General features: G+C 37.7%; 1 long non-coding RNA gene across 2 annotated transcripts in view; it reads right to left on the bottom strand.

Moving 5' to 3' along the window:
• Positions 1-17,182, bottom strand: part of LOC103795597 (uncharacterized) — a 30,835-nt gene that overhangs the window by 9,362 nt on the left and 4,291 nt on the right. For both annotated transcript variants that reach the window (XR_623190.6, XR_008474273.2), the window contains 2 exons: positions 9,457-9,533; positions 9,192-9,290 (listed from right to left, as the gene is read on the bottom strand). This is a non-coding gene — a long non-coding RNA (uncharacterized LOC103795597). The remainder of the gene's footprint in view (positions 1-9,191; positions 9,291-9,456; positions 9,534-17,182) is intronic.

Here is a 17,182-nt window from a genome sequence, read left to right as displayed (position 1 = left end):
GTGAACATATTCTCTTATTCCTCTTGTGTAATGCTTAGATGTGAAATTTCTGGGTGGTTTGGTAAGTGTGTTTAATTTTGTATTCCCAACAGTTGTTTTGCATAGCTGCCAACACTTAGTATTTTCAATCTGTTTTATTTTAGCTATTGTAATGAATATAAAGTGACACTTATTGTGGTTTGGATTTTTATTTGTCTAATGACAAATGAGGTTAAGAATCTTTTCATATGCTTATTTTCCATTCGTGTCTTTTAGTAAACTATCTACTTAAATTTCTTGTGAATATTTAATTGGGTTGTTTGTGCCATATGATTTTTAAGATACAAAAGCTATTTTATTTATGTGTGTGAGCAATTAGATTTAATTGTTTTTGATAAAATCTAATATAAATTTGAGGCGTTTTTTTGTTTTCATTTTTTAGTAATTTATTTATTTAATTTTTTTAGACAGAGTCTCACTCTGTTGTCCAGGCTGGAGGGCAATGGTGTGATCTTGGCTCACTGCAACCTCCACCTCCCAGGTTCAAGCAATTCTTCTGCCACAGCTTCCTGAGTAGCTAGGATTACAGGCGTGCACCACCATGCCTGGCTAATTTTTGTATTTTTGTGGAGATGGGGTTTCACCACATTGGTCAGACTGGTCTCAAACTGTTGACCTCCTGATTCGCCCACCTTGGCCTCCCAAAGTGCTGGGATTACAGGTTTGAAAAAAAACCTGTAAAAAAAAGAAAAATGCCCAGCCTACAAATTTGAGTTTTTAATGATTACTGAATAATGTCATTTTCTAATAATTGTCATGTAACTGTATTGCATATCAAATTATTTTTAACTTTTTATTATACATTTTCTAAATAAAAGCATAAAAACTAAATAAAATAGTACACTGACACCCCATGGACCTGTCATTCAGATTGTACAGTTATCAACATTCTGCCATTTGTGTTATCTCTATACCTTCAACCATTTTGTATCTACAATTTGATTATCATTAGTACTATTAGTGATATTATTTTATTTTATCTTATTTTTTTATTATACTTAAGGTTCTGGGGTACATGTCCAGAACATGCAGGTCTGTTACATAGGTATACACATGCCATGGTGGTTGCTGCATCCATCACCCTGTCATCTACATTAGGCATTTTTTCTAATGCTATCCATCCCTGAGCCTCCCACCCCCTAAAAAGCTCCAATGTATGATGTTCTCCTCCCTGTGTCCATGTGTTCTCATTGTTCAACACCTGCCAATGAATGAGAACATGTAGTGTCTGGTTTCCTGTTCTCATGTCAGTTTGCAGAGAATGATGGTTTCCAGCTTTATCTGTGTGCCCACAAAAGACATTAATGCATCCTTTTTTATGGCTGCATAGTATTCCATGGTGCAGATGTGCCACATTTTTTTTATTCAGCTTATCATTGATGGGCATTTGAGTTGGTTCCAAGTCTTTGCTATTGTGAACAGTGCCACAGTAAACATATGTGTCCATATGTCTTCATAATAGAATGATTTATACTCCTTTAGGTATATACCCAGTAATGGCATTGCTGGGTCAAATGGTATTTCTAGTTTTAAATCTTTGAGGAATCGCCACACTGTCTTCCATAATGGTTGAACTAATTTAAACTCCTACCAGCAGTGTAAAAGCATTCTTATTTCTCCACATCCTCTCCAGCATCTGTTGTCTCCTGATTTTTTTAATGATCACCATTCTAACTGGCATGAGATGGTAACTCAATGCGGGTTTGATTTTCATTTCTCTAATGACCAGTAATGATGAGCTTTTTTTCATATGTTTGTTGATTACCTAAATGTCTCCCTTTGAGAAGTGCCTGTTCATATCCTTCGACCACTTTTGATGGGATTATTTGTTTTTTTCTTGTAAATTTGTTTAAGTTCTTTGTAGATTCTGGATATTAGGCCTTTGTCATATGGGTAGTTTGCAAATATTTTTTCCTATTCTGTTGGTTAACCATTGACTCTAATGATAGGTTCTTTTGCTGTGCAGCAGCTCTTTAGTTTAATTGGATCCCATTTGTCTATTTTGGCTTTCGTTGCCATTGCTTTGGGTGTTTTAGTCGTGAAGTCTTTGCTCATGCCTATGTCCTGAATGGTATTGCCTCGGTTTTCTTCTAGAGTTTTTATGGTGTTAGGTCCTATGTTTAAATCTTTAATCCATCTGGAGTTAATTTTTGTATAATGCATGAGGAAGGGATCCAGTTTCAGCTTTTTGCATATGACTGGCCAGTTTTCCCAACATCATTTATTAATAGAGAATCCTTTCTTCATTGCTTGTTTTTGTCAGATTTCTCAAAGATTATATGGTTGTAGATGTGTGATGTTATTTCTGAGGCCTCTATTATGTGCATTGGTCTTTATCTCTGTTTTGTTACCAGTGCTATGCTGTTTTGACTGTTGTAGCCTTGTAGTATAGTTTAAAGTCAGATAGCATAATGGCTCCTTTTTTTTTTTTGCTTATAATTGTGTTGGCTATGTGTGCTCTTTCATGATTCCGTATAAAGTTTAAGGTGGTTTTCTCCAGTTCTGTGAATAAAATCAATGGTAGCTTGATGGGGATAGCATTGAATCTGTTAATTACTTTGGGCAGTATGACCATTTTCACAATATCGATTCTTCCTAGCCATTAGCATGGAATGTTTTTCCATCTGTTTGTGTCCTCTCTTATTTCCTTGAGTGATGGTTTGTAGTTCTCCCTGAAGAGGTCTTTCACATCCCTTGTCAGTTGTATTCCTAGGCATTTTATTCTCTCTGTAGCAATTGTGAATGGGAATTCACTTATGATTTGGCTCTCTGTTTGTGTATTACTGGTGTGTAGGAATGCCTGTGACTCTTTCACATTGAATTTGTATCCTGAAACTTTGCTGAAGTTGCTTATCAGTTTCAGGAGATTTTGGGCTGAGATGATGGGGTCTTCTAAGTATACAATCATGTTGTCTGCAAAAAGAGACAATTTGACTTCTTCTTTTCCTAACTGAATACACTTTATTTCTTTCTCTTGGCTGATGGCCCTGACCAGAACTTCCAATACTATGTTAAACAGGAGTGGTGAGAGGGGACATCCTTGTCTTGTGCCAGTTTTCAAAGGGAATGCTTGTATATTTGCCCATTCAGTATGATATTGGCTTTGGGTTTGTCATAAATAGCTCATTATTTTGAGATACATTCCATCAATACCTAGTTTATTGAGAGATTTTAGCATAAAGGACTGTTGAATTTTGTCGAAGGCCTTCTCTGCATCTATTGAGATGATCATGTGGTTTTTGTCTTTGGTTCTGTTTATGTGATGGATTACATTTATAGATTTTTATATGTTGAACCAGCCTTGAATCCCAGGGATGAAGCCAACTTGATCACGTTTGATAAGCTTTTTGATGTGCTGTTGGATTCGGTTTGCCAGTATTTCATTGAGGATATTCACATAGATGTTCATCAGTGATATTGGCTTGAAATTTTCTTTTTTAGTTGTGTCTCTGCCAGGATTTGGTATCAGGATTATGTTGGTCTCATAAAATGAGTTAGGAAGGATTCCCTCTTCTCGTATTGTTTGGAATAGTTTCAGAAGGAATGGTATCAGCTCCTCTTTGCACATCTGGTAGAAGTCACCTGTGCCCCCATCTGGTTCTGTACTTTTTTGGTTGGTAGACTATTAATTTGTTAATTACTGCCTCAATTTCAGACCTTGTCATTCATCTATTCAGGGATTTAACTTCTTGGTTTAGTCTTGGGAGGTGTAGATGTCCAGGAATTTATCCATTTCTTCTAGATTTTCTGGTTTATTTGCATGGAGCTGTTTGTAATATTCTCTGATGGTAGTTTGTATTTCTATGGAATCAGCGGTGATATCCCCTTTATCATTTTTTATTGCATCTATTTGATTCTTCTTTCTTTTCTTCCTTATTATTAAGGCTAGGGGTCTATCTATTTTGTTGATCTTTTCAAAATACCAGCTCCTGAATTCATTGATTATTTGAAGGGTTTTTTGTGTCTCTGTCTCCTTAGGTCTGCTCTGATCTTAGTTATTTCTTGTCTTCTGCTGGCTTTTGAATTTGTTTGATCTTGCTCCTATATTTATTTTAATGGTGATGTTAGGGTGTCAATTCTGGATCTTTCCTCATTTCTCTTGTGGGCATTTAGTGCTATAAATTTACCTCTAGACTCTGCTTTAAATGTGTCCCAGGGATTCTGGCATATTGTGTCTTCATTCTCATTGGTTTCAAAGAACATCTTTATTTCTGCCTTCATTTCATTATTTATCCAGTAATCATTCAGGAGCAGATTGTTCAGTTTCCATATAGTTGTGCAGTTTTGAGTGAGTTTCTTAATCCTGAGTAGTAATTTGATTGCACTGTGCTCTGAGAGACTGTTTGTTACAATATCCATTCTCTGGCATTTACTGAGGGGTTTTTTACTTCCACTTATGTGGTCAATTTTAGAATAAGTGCAGTGTGGCGCTGAGAAGAATGTATATTCTGTGGATTTGGGATAGAGAGTTATGTAGATGTCTATTAAGTTCACTTGATCCAGATCTGAGTTCAAGTCCTGGATATCCTTGATAATTTTCTGTCTTGTTGATCTGTGTAATATTCACAGTGGGGTGTTAAGTCTCCTGCTACTATTGCATAAGAGTCTAAGTCTCTTTATAGGTCATTAAGGACTTGCTTTATGTATCTGTGTGCTTCTGTATTGGATGCATATATATTTAGGATTATTAGCTCTTCTTGTTGCATTGATCTCTTTACCACTCTGTAATACCCTTCTTCATCTCTTTTGATCTTTGTTGGTTTAAAGTCTGTTTTATCAGAGACTAGGATTGCAATCCCTGCTTTTTTCACCCTCCATTTGCTTGGTAAATCTTCGTCCATCCCTTTATTTTAACCTATGTGTTTCTTTGCACTTTAGATGAGTCTCCTGAATACAGCACACCGATAGATCTTGACTCTTTATACAGTTTGCCAGTCTGTGTCTTTTAACTAGGGCATTTAGCCCATTTACACCAAAGGTTAATATTGTTATGTGTTAATTTGATCCTGCCATTTTGATGCTAGCTGGTTGTTTTGCCCATTAGTTGATGGAGTTTCTTCATAGTGTCCATGGTCTTTACAATTTGATATGTTTTTTGCAGTAGCTGGTACTGGTTGTTCCTTTCCATGTTGAGTGCTTCCTTCAGGAGCTCTTGTAAGGCAGGCCTGGTGGTCATGAAATCTCTAAGCAGTTGCTTTTCTGTAAAAGATTTGATTTCTTTTTTGCTTATAAGGCTTGGTTTGGCTGGATATAAAATTCTGGGTTATAAATTCTTTTCTTTAAGGATGTTGAGTATTGGTCCTTACTCCCCTCTGGCTTCTAGGGTTTTGGCTGAGAGATCTGCTGTGACTCTGATTGGCTTCCCTTTGTGGGTAACCCCACCTTTCTGTCTGGCTGCCCTTAGCGTTTTTTCCTTCATTTCAACCCTAGGGAATCTGATGATTTTGTCTTGGAGTTGCTCTTCTCAAGGAGTATCTTTGTGGAGTTCTCTGTATTTCCTGAATTTGAATGTTGTCCTGCCTTGCTAGGTTGGGAGAGTTCTCCTGGGTAATATCCTCAAAATGTTTTCCAATTTGGTTTCCTTCTCTCCATCACTTTCAGATACAGTGATCAAATGTAGATTTGGTCTTTTAATATAATTCCATATTTCTTGGAGGTCTGTTCATTTCTTTTTATTCTTTTTTCTCTAATCTTGCATTCTTTATTTCATTGAGTTGATCTTCAGTCTCTGATATTCTTTCTTTTGCTTGATCAATTCAGCTATTGAAAATTGTGTATGCTCCCCAAAGTTCCTGTGCTGTGTTTTTCAGCTCCATCAAGTTGTTTATATTCTTCTCTAGGCTGGATATACTAGTTAGCATTTCGTCTAACCTTTTTTCAAGTTTCTTAGCTTCCTTGCATTTGGTTAGAATATGCTCCTTTAGCTCAGAGACGTTTGTTATTACCTGTCAGTTCATCAAACTTATTCTCCATCCAGTTTTGTTCCCTTGCTGGTGAGAAGTTGCAATCCCTTGGAGAAGAAGAAATGTTCTAGTTTTTGGAGATTTCAGCCTTTTTGCGCTGGTTTCTTCCCATCCTCGTGAATGTATCTACCTTTGATATTTGAAGTTGGTGGCCTTTGGATGAGGTCTCTGAGTGGACATCCTTTCTGTTGATGTTGAAACTATTTCTGTTTGTTAACTTCCCTTCTAACAGTCAGGCTCCTCTGCTGGAGTTTGCTGGAGGTCCACTCCAGACCCTGATTGCCTGGGAATCACCAGTGGGGGCTTCAGAACAGCAAAGATTGCTGCCTGTTCCTTTCTCTGGTAGCTTTATCTCAAAGGGTACTCACCAGTTGGTAGCCAAAGTTCTCCTATATGAGGTATCTGTCAGCCTCTGATAGGAGGTATCTCCTAGTCAGGATACACAGGCATCAGGGAGCCATTAATTTTTTTTCATTGAGGTGTAATTCACCTACACTAAGATACACAAACATTCAATGTACAATTCAAAAACTGAATACAACCAGGTAACCCACAATCCACACCTCATTATAACAGGGCCCTCTTGTCTCTCCTGAAGGCTTTGCTGTAGTCCCTTCCAGTCATACCCCTTTATCCCAAAGCAGACAACCAGTATTGCCATTTTCTTCTGCCTTGGATAAGGTTTGCTTGTTCTAAAACTTTACAAAAATAAAATAGTTCAACCTGTGTTCTTCTTATCTTTCTTTCACTCTACATATTATTTATGAGAGTAATCCAGGTCGTTAAGTGATTCAACAGGTCAGACATTGTTATTATTGGGTAATATTCTATTTTATGACTATACAATAGCTTGTTAATCCATTTTTCTGCAGATGTGCATTTGAATTGTTTCCAGTGTTTGGCTATAATTGTTAAAGTTGCTGTGAATATACTGGTCTAAGTCTTTGTGTAGACATATGCTTTCACTTTTCTTCTATATATACCTAGGAAAAGAAAACTGGGTCTAAGGATAGGCAATTGAAGAAAAATTGTCAAACTTTTATATGAAAGTGGTTATATGAAATTCTATGTTCTTACCAGTGTGAGCATTCCAGTTGTTCACATCTTTGCAATATCAGTGTTGTTAGAGCTCTACATTCTGGCCGTTTTATAGGAATTCAGTGATAAATCATTTAAATTTGCTGAGTAATTTTTATGTATTTATTGGTCTTGTATATAACTTAATTTGCAACTTTTCCATGTCTTCTGCTCACATTTTGAACTGTGGGAATTAAGAGTCTATTCTAGATACAAGTCCTTTGTCAAATATATGTTTTGTAAATACATATTTTTGAATTTTTTTATACTTTGGCTTGCCTGTTTATTTCCTTAATGTTTGTAATGTTAATAAAAATTTTTTTTATGCTTTTGTCTCAAGGCATTATAGATTTTGATTTTATGTGTGGACTTCTGAGCTATCACAAATTAATTTTTGTGCATGATGAAACTAGGAGCTGAACATTTTCATTTTCATATGGATAGTCAGTTAATCCAGCACCATTTATTGACAAGGTTGTCATTTTCTTATTGAACTAAATTGGCATCTTTATTGAGACTGAATTCGCCGTATAAACATGGGTTCATTTGGACACTCCATTCTATTTCATGGATCCATTTATTTATCTTTGTGACAGTGCTATGTTGTCTTGACTAAATTAATCTAGAGTAATTCTTACAGTCAAATAGTGAAAGCCTTCCAGGTTTTTCTTTATTGTTTCCTCTAAGATTGTTTGGTAAAATCTAGGTTGCATACATATTCATGTACATTTTAATACAACATTATCAATTTCTATAAAACCAGCTGTTCGATTATGATTGAGATTAAAATGGAATATTAATTTGGGTAAAATGAATATTTTTAAAATATTGTATCTTCCAAGCTATAATTGGTGTTTTCCAGCACATTTGAAAAGTTTCCAGCCATGATTTGCTCAGATTGTTGTTGTTCTGCTCCATTCTCTCTTGCCTTGACTTCTGCAACTCAAATTACATGTACGTTAGATGTCTAGTTATTATCCCACAGATCTCTGAAGCTCTGTTCGAGTTTCTCCCAATTTTCATTTCTTTGTTCTTACAATTAGTTAATTTCTACTGATGTATCGTCGTTTGCCAGTTCTTTCTTTTCCTATCTCAAACTTGTTTTAAGCCCTTCCAGTGCATTTTTCATTTCAATTACTGTATTGTAGGGTTCTATAATTCCCCCTTTGCTCTTTTTTTATAGTTTTTATTTCTGTGCTGAGATTTCCCCATTTGTTCATTTATTATACACGTATTTCCCTTTAAGAACTTAAACATATTTGTAAGAGCTGATCGAAGTATTTGTCTGCTTCTAGCAACATCTGGTTTACCTGGAGATTTGTTTCCATTAATTGTTTCATGAGTGAGGGTCACATTCTCCTTTATTTTTACATATCTAATGATTTTTATTTGGATCCAGGACATTACGAATGATGCATTGTCAAGATTCTGGCTTCCACTATGTTTATCTGGGGAATGATTTTTTAAAAAATATTCTAGTAGGCAGTTAATTTGATAGTCAAACTCTGTCTCTTCTGCATTGGTATTAGCTGACTCTCTATGCAGTAATTTTAGCCTCCACCTGCTGCTTTTATTCTTGCATTCTAGGATCTTCCCTGTAAATACGTAGTTTACTGGTTAGCAAAAAGGCTGGGTAAATTTCGACACTTGTTTTCACTTTCAAGATTTCCTCCCCAAACATTCTGACTCCTCTGGCAACCCAAAACTATATTCTCTGACCCCTTACGAATGTAGTTTTGTGTGTTTCTGCTCTATTTTACATATTTTTTGAAGCAAATAGCCACAAAATGGTAAGTTTAACCTACTGCAGTTCATCTTTCAAAAGCAGTCTTCTCTAGTTTCTGCTTGTTTTTGGTCATTGCAATGCCTTCAAATAGTTGTTTGTTTGCTAGTTTTAATCTTGTTTATGTTTAATTATTGTTGCCAGTGGGAGGATTGACATGACCAAGCTAATCCATAGGGGCCAAAACCCTAAAAACTTTGTTTTTTAATCTAAAGGTTAGCAATTCAGGGTCATAAGGGTCACAAGTGCTCAAAAAAAGTATATCACAAGTGTTTAACACATTTTACAAAACACGAACAACACAGGAAGAGTCAGAGGGACTTATTTACCTTTTTTTGGTGAGTTTTCTTCAATCATGCTCAGTAGAAATTTTCTCAGTTATCCTGTGTACTTTCCCTGAGGCACTTTGCTAATGAAGTAGGACAAATCTGAGAGGACAGACATTGTTTGCAAATAAGATTATGGCAACCTGTGAAACCCTGCCAAACACCAGTTATTCCCCACCCTCTGTTTCTCAGGCGTAGGGAGCTAAACGAAACAAGGTTATATGAATTCAAGTCTGCTATTGTAATTGACAGGCATGAAGTAGCTCACCCTTTTAAGTCCCCCAGCATGTGAAAAACTGTCAGAGAAAAGATTGAGACCAGCTGTTCTCTCTTTTTGCTGAAGACCTAAAAGGAACAAATAGACAAAGTGCTACATTAGAGAATAAGATCATCTATGTAAGAAAATTCTTCTTTATGTTGGAAATGATTAAATTCCTCAATGGATAACCAAAGGCATTGTCAGAGAGAGAGAGAAAAGGAAGAGAGAGAAAGCATGTGATTTCTCTGAAGGGAGACATATGTGCTTAAAAATGACAGCATATGCTTTTATCTTTTTTTAGTTTTTAATCAACACTGTCATAAAAATTTGTGCCAAAATTTTTAAAGCTATTATTTTCAAATGGGCTTTATTTTCCAGGATGCATAAGGAGCACCCAGCATAATAATGTGACTAGATGACACATCTCAGTTATTCAGGATATTGGACCTCCAGATTTCTTCAAGAACAGGGATACGTACCAATAGTCTCTTAGATCTGCTTCCACTACTCAAAGCATGGTATAAATATACAACATATAATTAGAATTTAATAAAATTAGAATTCAATAAATACTGGAATGCCAGTATGTTGTGTACATTTTTAAGTAAAGACTTGGCAACAAGATAACTGATTTCAAGACCCAACTATGCCATGGTAAGGTGGGACAATTAAAAGATATTTTTCTGTGCTGTTTGCTCTTTGCTGCACTGTGGATGGACCTACAGATGCCCATGGTCATGGAATGCTATAATATCTGTTCCTAGGATTGAGGAACACCAAATGCAGCCTAGGATTGAGGAACACCATAGGCTCTCTATAGTGTTACTAAATCACCAGGGTTAAATTACTTATGTATATTTGGTCTGAGTCTGTGACTGGCCATTTTCAACATGTGTTCGAAAGGCTTATCAAGACTTGCTTTTTCCTTAGAACAAATTTATTTCAGCTAATTAAAGGGGAAATGGTTAAATAAAAAAACAGCAAAAACCGGCATTTTGCTCTATACTGTATCAGTTTTCTAGGGCTGCCATAATAAAATACCACAGACTGGGTGGCTTTCACAGCAAAAATTTGTTTCCTCATAAGTCCAGAGGCTGGAAGTCCAAGATGAAGTTGCAGGCTGTGTACGATTACCTCTGAGGCCTTGAGCTTGCAGATAGCCACATTCTTGCTGCCTCTGTGTGTGCCCCCGAGTGTCTCCCTCAGAACCAGATTTTCTCTTATAAGGACACCAGTCAGATTGTCTTAGGAGCCCACCCTAATGTCTTCGTTTAAATTGAGTCACCTCTTTGAGGACCTTATCTCTCAATAGAGTCTCATGGGTTAGGGCCCACTGTTATGACCCCCTTTAACTTTAATCTTTAAGGCCATATTTCTAAATGTAGCCATATTCTGAGATACTGAAGATTAGGACTTAAACATATAAATTTGGGGGACAGGTGGACACAGTTCAGTCTGTACTAGGCACCAAATCTATCATTAGCCATTTCGGCACAGTTGAAAACCTAACTATAGCTTCATCAAAGAAAAGGCATACGACTCAATTGGCAGTATGGAGAAACTGCAATAAGATATATGTTCATCCTTTACTCATCCCTATTATCTTCTGAATCTTCTCTCCCCTTTCTTGGCAAAGAGGAAACTTCAAAGCCAAATTTATGATATTGGAATGAGTGAATGGAGTCATAGATTACCTAAATGATGGAAGTCAACAGCTTTTACAATTAAATGGAAATAACTTATATAGGAAAATTCAAACAAAACAATATTAAGTAAAACAGTAGTAGAGAAAGCTATTTACATATTATAGTCCTATACATTACTTTATAAGGTCGAGGTGAGGATTAAATTAGTTAATACATATAAAACACTTACAAAATTTAGCTGGCAGAAAGTAAGTGCTCCATATACAATAGCTTATTATTGCTGGTATCATCATATAAAAATAATTTGGCTGGGCGCAGTGGCTCACGCCGATAATCGCAGCACTTTGGGAGGGCGAGGCGGGTGGATCACGAGGTCAAGAGATCGAGACCATCCTGGTCAACATGGTGAAACCCGGTCTCTACCAAAAATACAAAAATTAGCTGGGCATGGTGGCGCATGCCTGTAGTCCCAGCTACTCGGGAGGCTGCGGCAGGAGAATTGCTTGAACCCAGGAGGCACAGGTTGCGGTGAGCCAGGATCACGCCATTGCACTCCAGCCTGGGTAACAAGAGCGAAACTCCGTCTCAAAAATAATAATAATAATAATGATATTTAAGGTTGGTACCATTAACCTGACTGTCTCTGTACCACAGTTCATGACCTTTCTCTGTCATTCATCCTCCAGATTTCCTTGTACAGCCTCTTTTTTGGAATTCAACATCTTTTGGAATTCAACATCTCTATTGAGGCAAGAGTGTCAGAGGTGAGCCTCATGTTCTAAGTCCAGCCTACTTATGAGACTTGAGAATTTCCCCCTTAGAGGTCGCTTTGTGATTGAAATTGAGAGGAATACTTTTCTTCAGCAGAAGCTATTGACCAGTCTGTCAGATACACACCAGATACCAAGGACTTGAATTACACAATTGTTTGGGGAATGCTCCTGTAGCTCGTAGTATCATTAGTCAGGAGGAAGAGATTCTTATATTAATCAAGTCCCCTAAGGATGTTGACAAGGATAATAATTCTTTCCCAATGTGCTGTTATAACTCTCAGTTGTTTCATATTAAAACAAGAGAATAAAAAGGCTTTGGAAAGAATACGCATTTTTAATAGAAGCTATAATTCTGTGTGAAGGGTTATCTGAATAGTTTGCCCAAGAAATTAAATTATAGCACTTCTGCTACTGATATAGCTATTGAGGGAATGAAGCCAAAGTCCTGTCATCCCTTTCCATAGAGGTTTGTAAGGATACAGTTAACCCTGTGTAAGTTCTGTCCAAACATCCAAGGGCTTTTGCGTTTCTCTGAAAAGAACAAACTGGTGCTATTAACACTATTAACCTTTGCTTAATCTGACTAAAAACAGCATTATACAAAAGAAAAGGCATTGTAGCCACTGAATCCTTGTAGATAATATTATTTTTTAAATAAATGATAAGTCATAAACATAAAGAGTAAACTTACCTGGGTAGGATAGTACAGTTAATAGTTTGCCAGGCATCATCCTAACTCTATGGATATATAAAACTGTGCTTCAGTTTAGTTCAACATATCAGAAATGTCTAATGGACTGGGTAATTTTCGGTCCCTCCATCCTCTAGAATATTACCAGAGGCTTAAGTAGGAATAAAGTTGGTTTTAGTTTGAGCCCTCCAGAGAGTAGGACTATGCTTCCTGGTTTAACAATGACTTATTTTGAGTACCTAGCCACTGCTGAATCTCACAGAGAAAATGCAAACACTCTAATCAATTTTGAGGTAGAGTTAGACCCAGAAGATAGCCAATTAATGCATCTCAACATTCCAAAAAGCCTGAGTACAAGCAAGTAGCCCCCAAGGCCCCAGATAATGATTATTATTTCCATCTTCATTCAAGAGAAAAAATGCTAGAAACAGCCTTCATTTCAATAGAGTGTTGGGCCACTGATTTTTATCACTTACGTAAGAGTCATTTGCAATTAATGTGCAGAATCATAACCTCTTACAGGTATAAGGATCACACAGAGAAAATGCAATCCAATGCTCTCATTTTACAGATGAGCAGACTGAGGCCTATAGAGGTTTGGAGACTTGTTCAAGGTCACATACTTGTTCATGGCTCAGGAGGGATTTTGATCAAATGTACTATTGCAAAAAGATGTGGAAAACAGCCGATTCTGCTTAGCAGCTGTATTAGTTTGTTTTTACACTGCTATAAATATACTGCCAGAGAATGGGTAATTTATGAAGAAAAGAGGTTTAGCCAGGCGCAGTGGCTCACGCCTGTAATCCCAGCACTTTGGGAGGCTGAGGTGGGCGGATCACGAGGTCAAGAGATTGAGACCATCCTGGCCAACATGGTGAAACCCCGTCTCTACTAAAAATACAAAAAATTTGCTGGGCGTGGTGGCACACGCCTGTAGTCCCATCTACTCAGGAGGCTGAGGCAGGAGAATTGGTTGAACCCAGGAGGCAGAGGTTGCAGTGAGCCGAGATCATGCCACTGCACTCCAGCCTGGCGCCTGGTGATGGAGTGAGACTCTGTCTCAAAAAAAAAAAAAAGAAAAGAGGTTTAATTGGCTCATGGTTCTACATGGCTGGGGAGGCCTCAGGAAACTTACAATCATGGTGGAACAGGAAGGAGACCAAGGCACATCTTCCTATGGTGGCAGGAGGGAGGGAGAGATGGAGGGAGAGAGAGAGCAAGGAAGCTGTCACTTATAAATACCACCAGATCACCTGAGGTTAGGAGTTCCAGACAAGCCTGGCCAACATGATGAAATCTTGTCTCTACTAAAAATATAAAAATTAGCTGGGTATGGAGGCAGGTGCCTGTAATCCCAGCTACTCTAAAAGCTGAGGTGGAAGAATCTCTTGAACCTGGGAGGTGGTGGTTTCAGTGAGCTGAGGTCATGCCACTGCATTCTAGGCTGGGCAACAAGATAGAAATTCAAAAATAAATAAATGAATGAATAAATGAAAGAAAGAAAGAGAGGTGAGGAGAGGCAAAGCCAGATCTTGTGAGAATTCACTATCATAAGAACAGCATAAGGGAAACCGCCCCCATGATTCAGTCACCTCCCCCAGGTCCCTCCTTCAACACATGGGGATTACAATTTGGGATGAGATTTGGGTGGGGACATAAAGCCAAACCATATCAGCAGCATAAAAATTTCTTCTTCAATGTTACTTACACTGTTGTTTGTAGAAAATGCAAAATTATATTTTAGCCCAGCTCCCACTAGAAATAAACTAAAAATTAAAATTAAAACTCACAGATTTTTGTTTAGAATTTGATGCTGCTTTAAGCAAAACAGTATTTAAAACGACTCTGCTAATAAGTGTGTCATGCTTTCTTCTATGAGCAGGAAGAGTGGGAGTGGAGAGTAAAATGCTTGCCAACTTCATGGAGGAAAGAGATTGCCTGGCCTGGTGTGTGTTCCCTCCAAGGCAGAGAGAGCCACTTTCTCATTTTGAAGAGGATTAGTGTTTCCTGGCTTCCTAGACTTGAGGTGGCATTCTCCCCTTTCTCTGGCTACAGTAAATTTGGGACACTGGCTGGTGCCTAGAATTCCAATGCCTTCTTCTTTGTATCCCTGTTTAGGTTGGAGAATAGGAAGAATGCAGCAAGATACGGAGAAAAGTTCACTTGACTGTTACAGCTAGATAAATAATTACCATCTCTGTAGTCATTGCAATGAAATACTAAGGAAAAATTTAAAAGATGTACATATATATGTGTGTGTATTTGTATTTATATTGTAAAAACCAGCATTTCTGACACAGAGCACATTACAAATTAATTGAGCCAGTTTTATGTTAGTAATGAGGCCAGCAGGGTATTTTATAGATTTAGAGGGTGTCGTGAAGTGAATACCTTGCAGAAAAGCAATGTGCTGCAGAGTAATTGAGGTCTCGGTTTCTCTGTTCCATCCTCAATTAAATTAGAAATTTCATTTAAAAAGAAAGAGTCTCATGTTTGGTCTCAAATAAGCATGGAGGTTGTGATGCTAGGTGAGATTTCACCTTTGTTGTTGTCATGTCCACCGTCTCCTGAGCATATTGCCATTGACCAGCTGGAGCAAAGCTTCTCTGTGGGAAGAGGTCAGCAGTTGGCAGAGCATGAGTCAGTGTGGAAAGAGCAGGAAATTATTGTAATTGCTCCATTGCATTACTTTTTCAACTGTAAATGAGGCTCGCCATTAATGAATCAGGCATACAGACTGCCAGGGTATCAGCATTAATTGGACCTAATGGGCATCTTATGGTTGAAGGGAGAAGCTATGGGAGCCATTTTCAGTCTGATTTGATTTGGAAGAAACCCAGGCAATTTACATTTTCCATGAAATTTTAGGGCAGGCTTACACACCACATTTCACTCCAAACCCCAAATAGGTTGCTGAATATCTGAAGAAAAGTCTATCAAATTCTTCCTGAGAAAGAAGGAATACCAACAAGTGCTTCAGTGAGATTTGCCTTCCCCTGCCAGGCAGGGCACCTACAGAGAGTGTTTGAATCTCCTTTTGACTGTACTATGCATGCTAAGGCCTAATGCAGTGTACATAATTTGTTTTATTCATTTGAGATCATTCAGCATGGATTCAGTGCAAGTTAGCCTGGAGGATGTTTTATCCAATAAATTGCGTTTAAAAAATGTATTCTCCCATGATAATGTACTGTTATTCTAACAAAATAGGTGATGCAAAAGTTTAATCTGAGCTGTCTGGAATGTTTTGCCCCTTAAGATGAACTGATATGTTACATCTCTTTTTAACCCCAGAGTCTCTTGTAATAGGTTTTGTGATATATGTTCAGCATTGGAGAATCAATGCTAATAGTGTTGGTATAGTTCAGACCTTTTCAGATCATAGAATAAATGGGTGAATCCCACCTCTCAGAATATGCTAAGCCAATACCCTAGAATAGATTAGCAATAGGCGTGCCTGCCTCCAGGCGGATGCATCTACCCAAGGCACCCTGCTTGCAACTCCCACTTGCTCCTTCAGTTGGGTACCCTTGTGCAGTATACAATCTGGTCAAGATACACCACAGCCTTAGAATCACCCTTGTGAACATTAATACCTCTCTAATCCAACACTGAGTCTGTGGAGGAATCTGCAAGCAAGATGATCTTAAAAAGAAAACGAAGCCGGGCACGGTGGCTCACGCCTGTAATCCCAGCACTTTGGGAGGCCGAGGCGTGTGGATCACGAGGTCAAGAGATCAAGATCATCCTGGTCAATATTGTGAAACCCCGTCTCTACTAAAAACACAGGAAAGTTAGCTGGGCATGGTGGTGCGTGCCTGTAATCCCAGCTAGTCAGGAGACTGAGGCAGGAGAATTGCCTGAACCCAGGAGGCGGTGGTTGCCATGAGCTGAGATCGCGCCATTGCACTCCAGCCTGGGTAACAAGAGGGAAACTCCATCTCAAAAAAAAAAAAAAAAAAAGAAAGAAAAAGAAATGGAGCAAGCCTATGACTGTATAATTTTCAGTAGAGGTGATTGTGCTAGAAAGTTTGAGGTTCATATCAGTACTACAGTTGATCCACTGTTAGAAGTAAATATTTTCCTTAGGATAACATAATTTCTTGCTGAAAAAGAACTTAGGAATCATTTAATTCTACTTGTTCATTTAACAGGTAAGAAGCCATGTGTATACCTTAGTGCTACACAGCTAGCTATATGGAGCCTGTGCTAGAATCCAGCACTGAGGACTAGAAGTGTAATTTCCATTCTGTCCTGCTGAGCTAAATGCCACATGCACAAACCTATCTCTCAACTTCAAGAAGTGCCTTAAAGTCTGATATTCTGTTAATAGGTGACTAAATCCATGCTTACTCTATCTTTAGTCTTCCCAACTATTAATTGAAAAGTAATAGTTTCAATTCTTCTTCTTTCTGTCTTTATGTTTACAAAATAATAATCTTTTAATATAGACTTCCAAGGATAGTTGATATTTACTGATGACAATGGAAATGGCATTCCCCATCAAGTAAGAAGTTGTGTTAAACTGACCTCTCAATTTCCTTCCATCTCAAGATCTAGTTTTATAACATGGCAACGGCTTTCTCCTTTGCTTATTCAGTTATCCTTCCCTTTCATAATCTTAT

The sequence above is a fragment of the Callithrix jacchus genome, chromosome 8, assembly GCF_049354715.1.
Source record: "Callithrix jacchus isolate 240 chromosome 8, calJac240_pri, whole genome shotgun sequence".
NCBI classification, from domain to species: Eukaryota; Metazoa; Chordata; class Mammalia; order Primates; family Cebidae; genus Callithrix; species Callithrix jacchus.
Note: the sequence above shows the minus strand (reverse complement) of the source record. Positions and strands in the feature narration are given on the sequence as shown.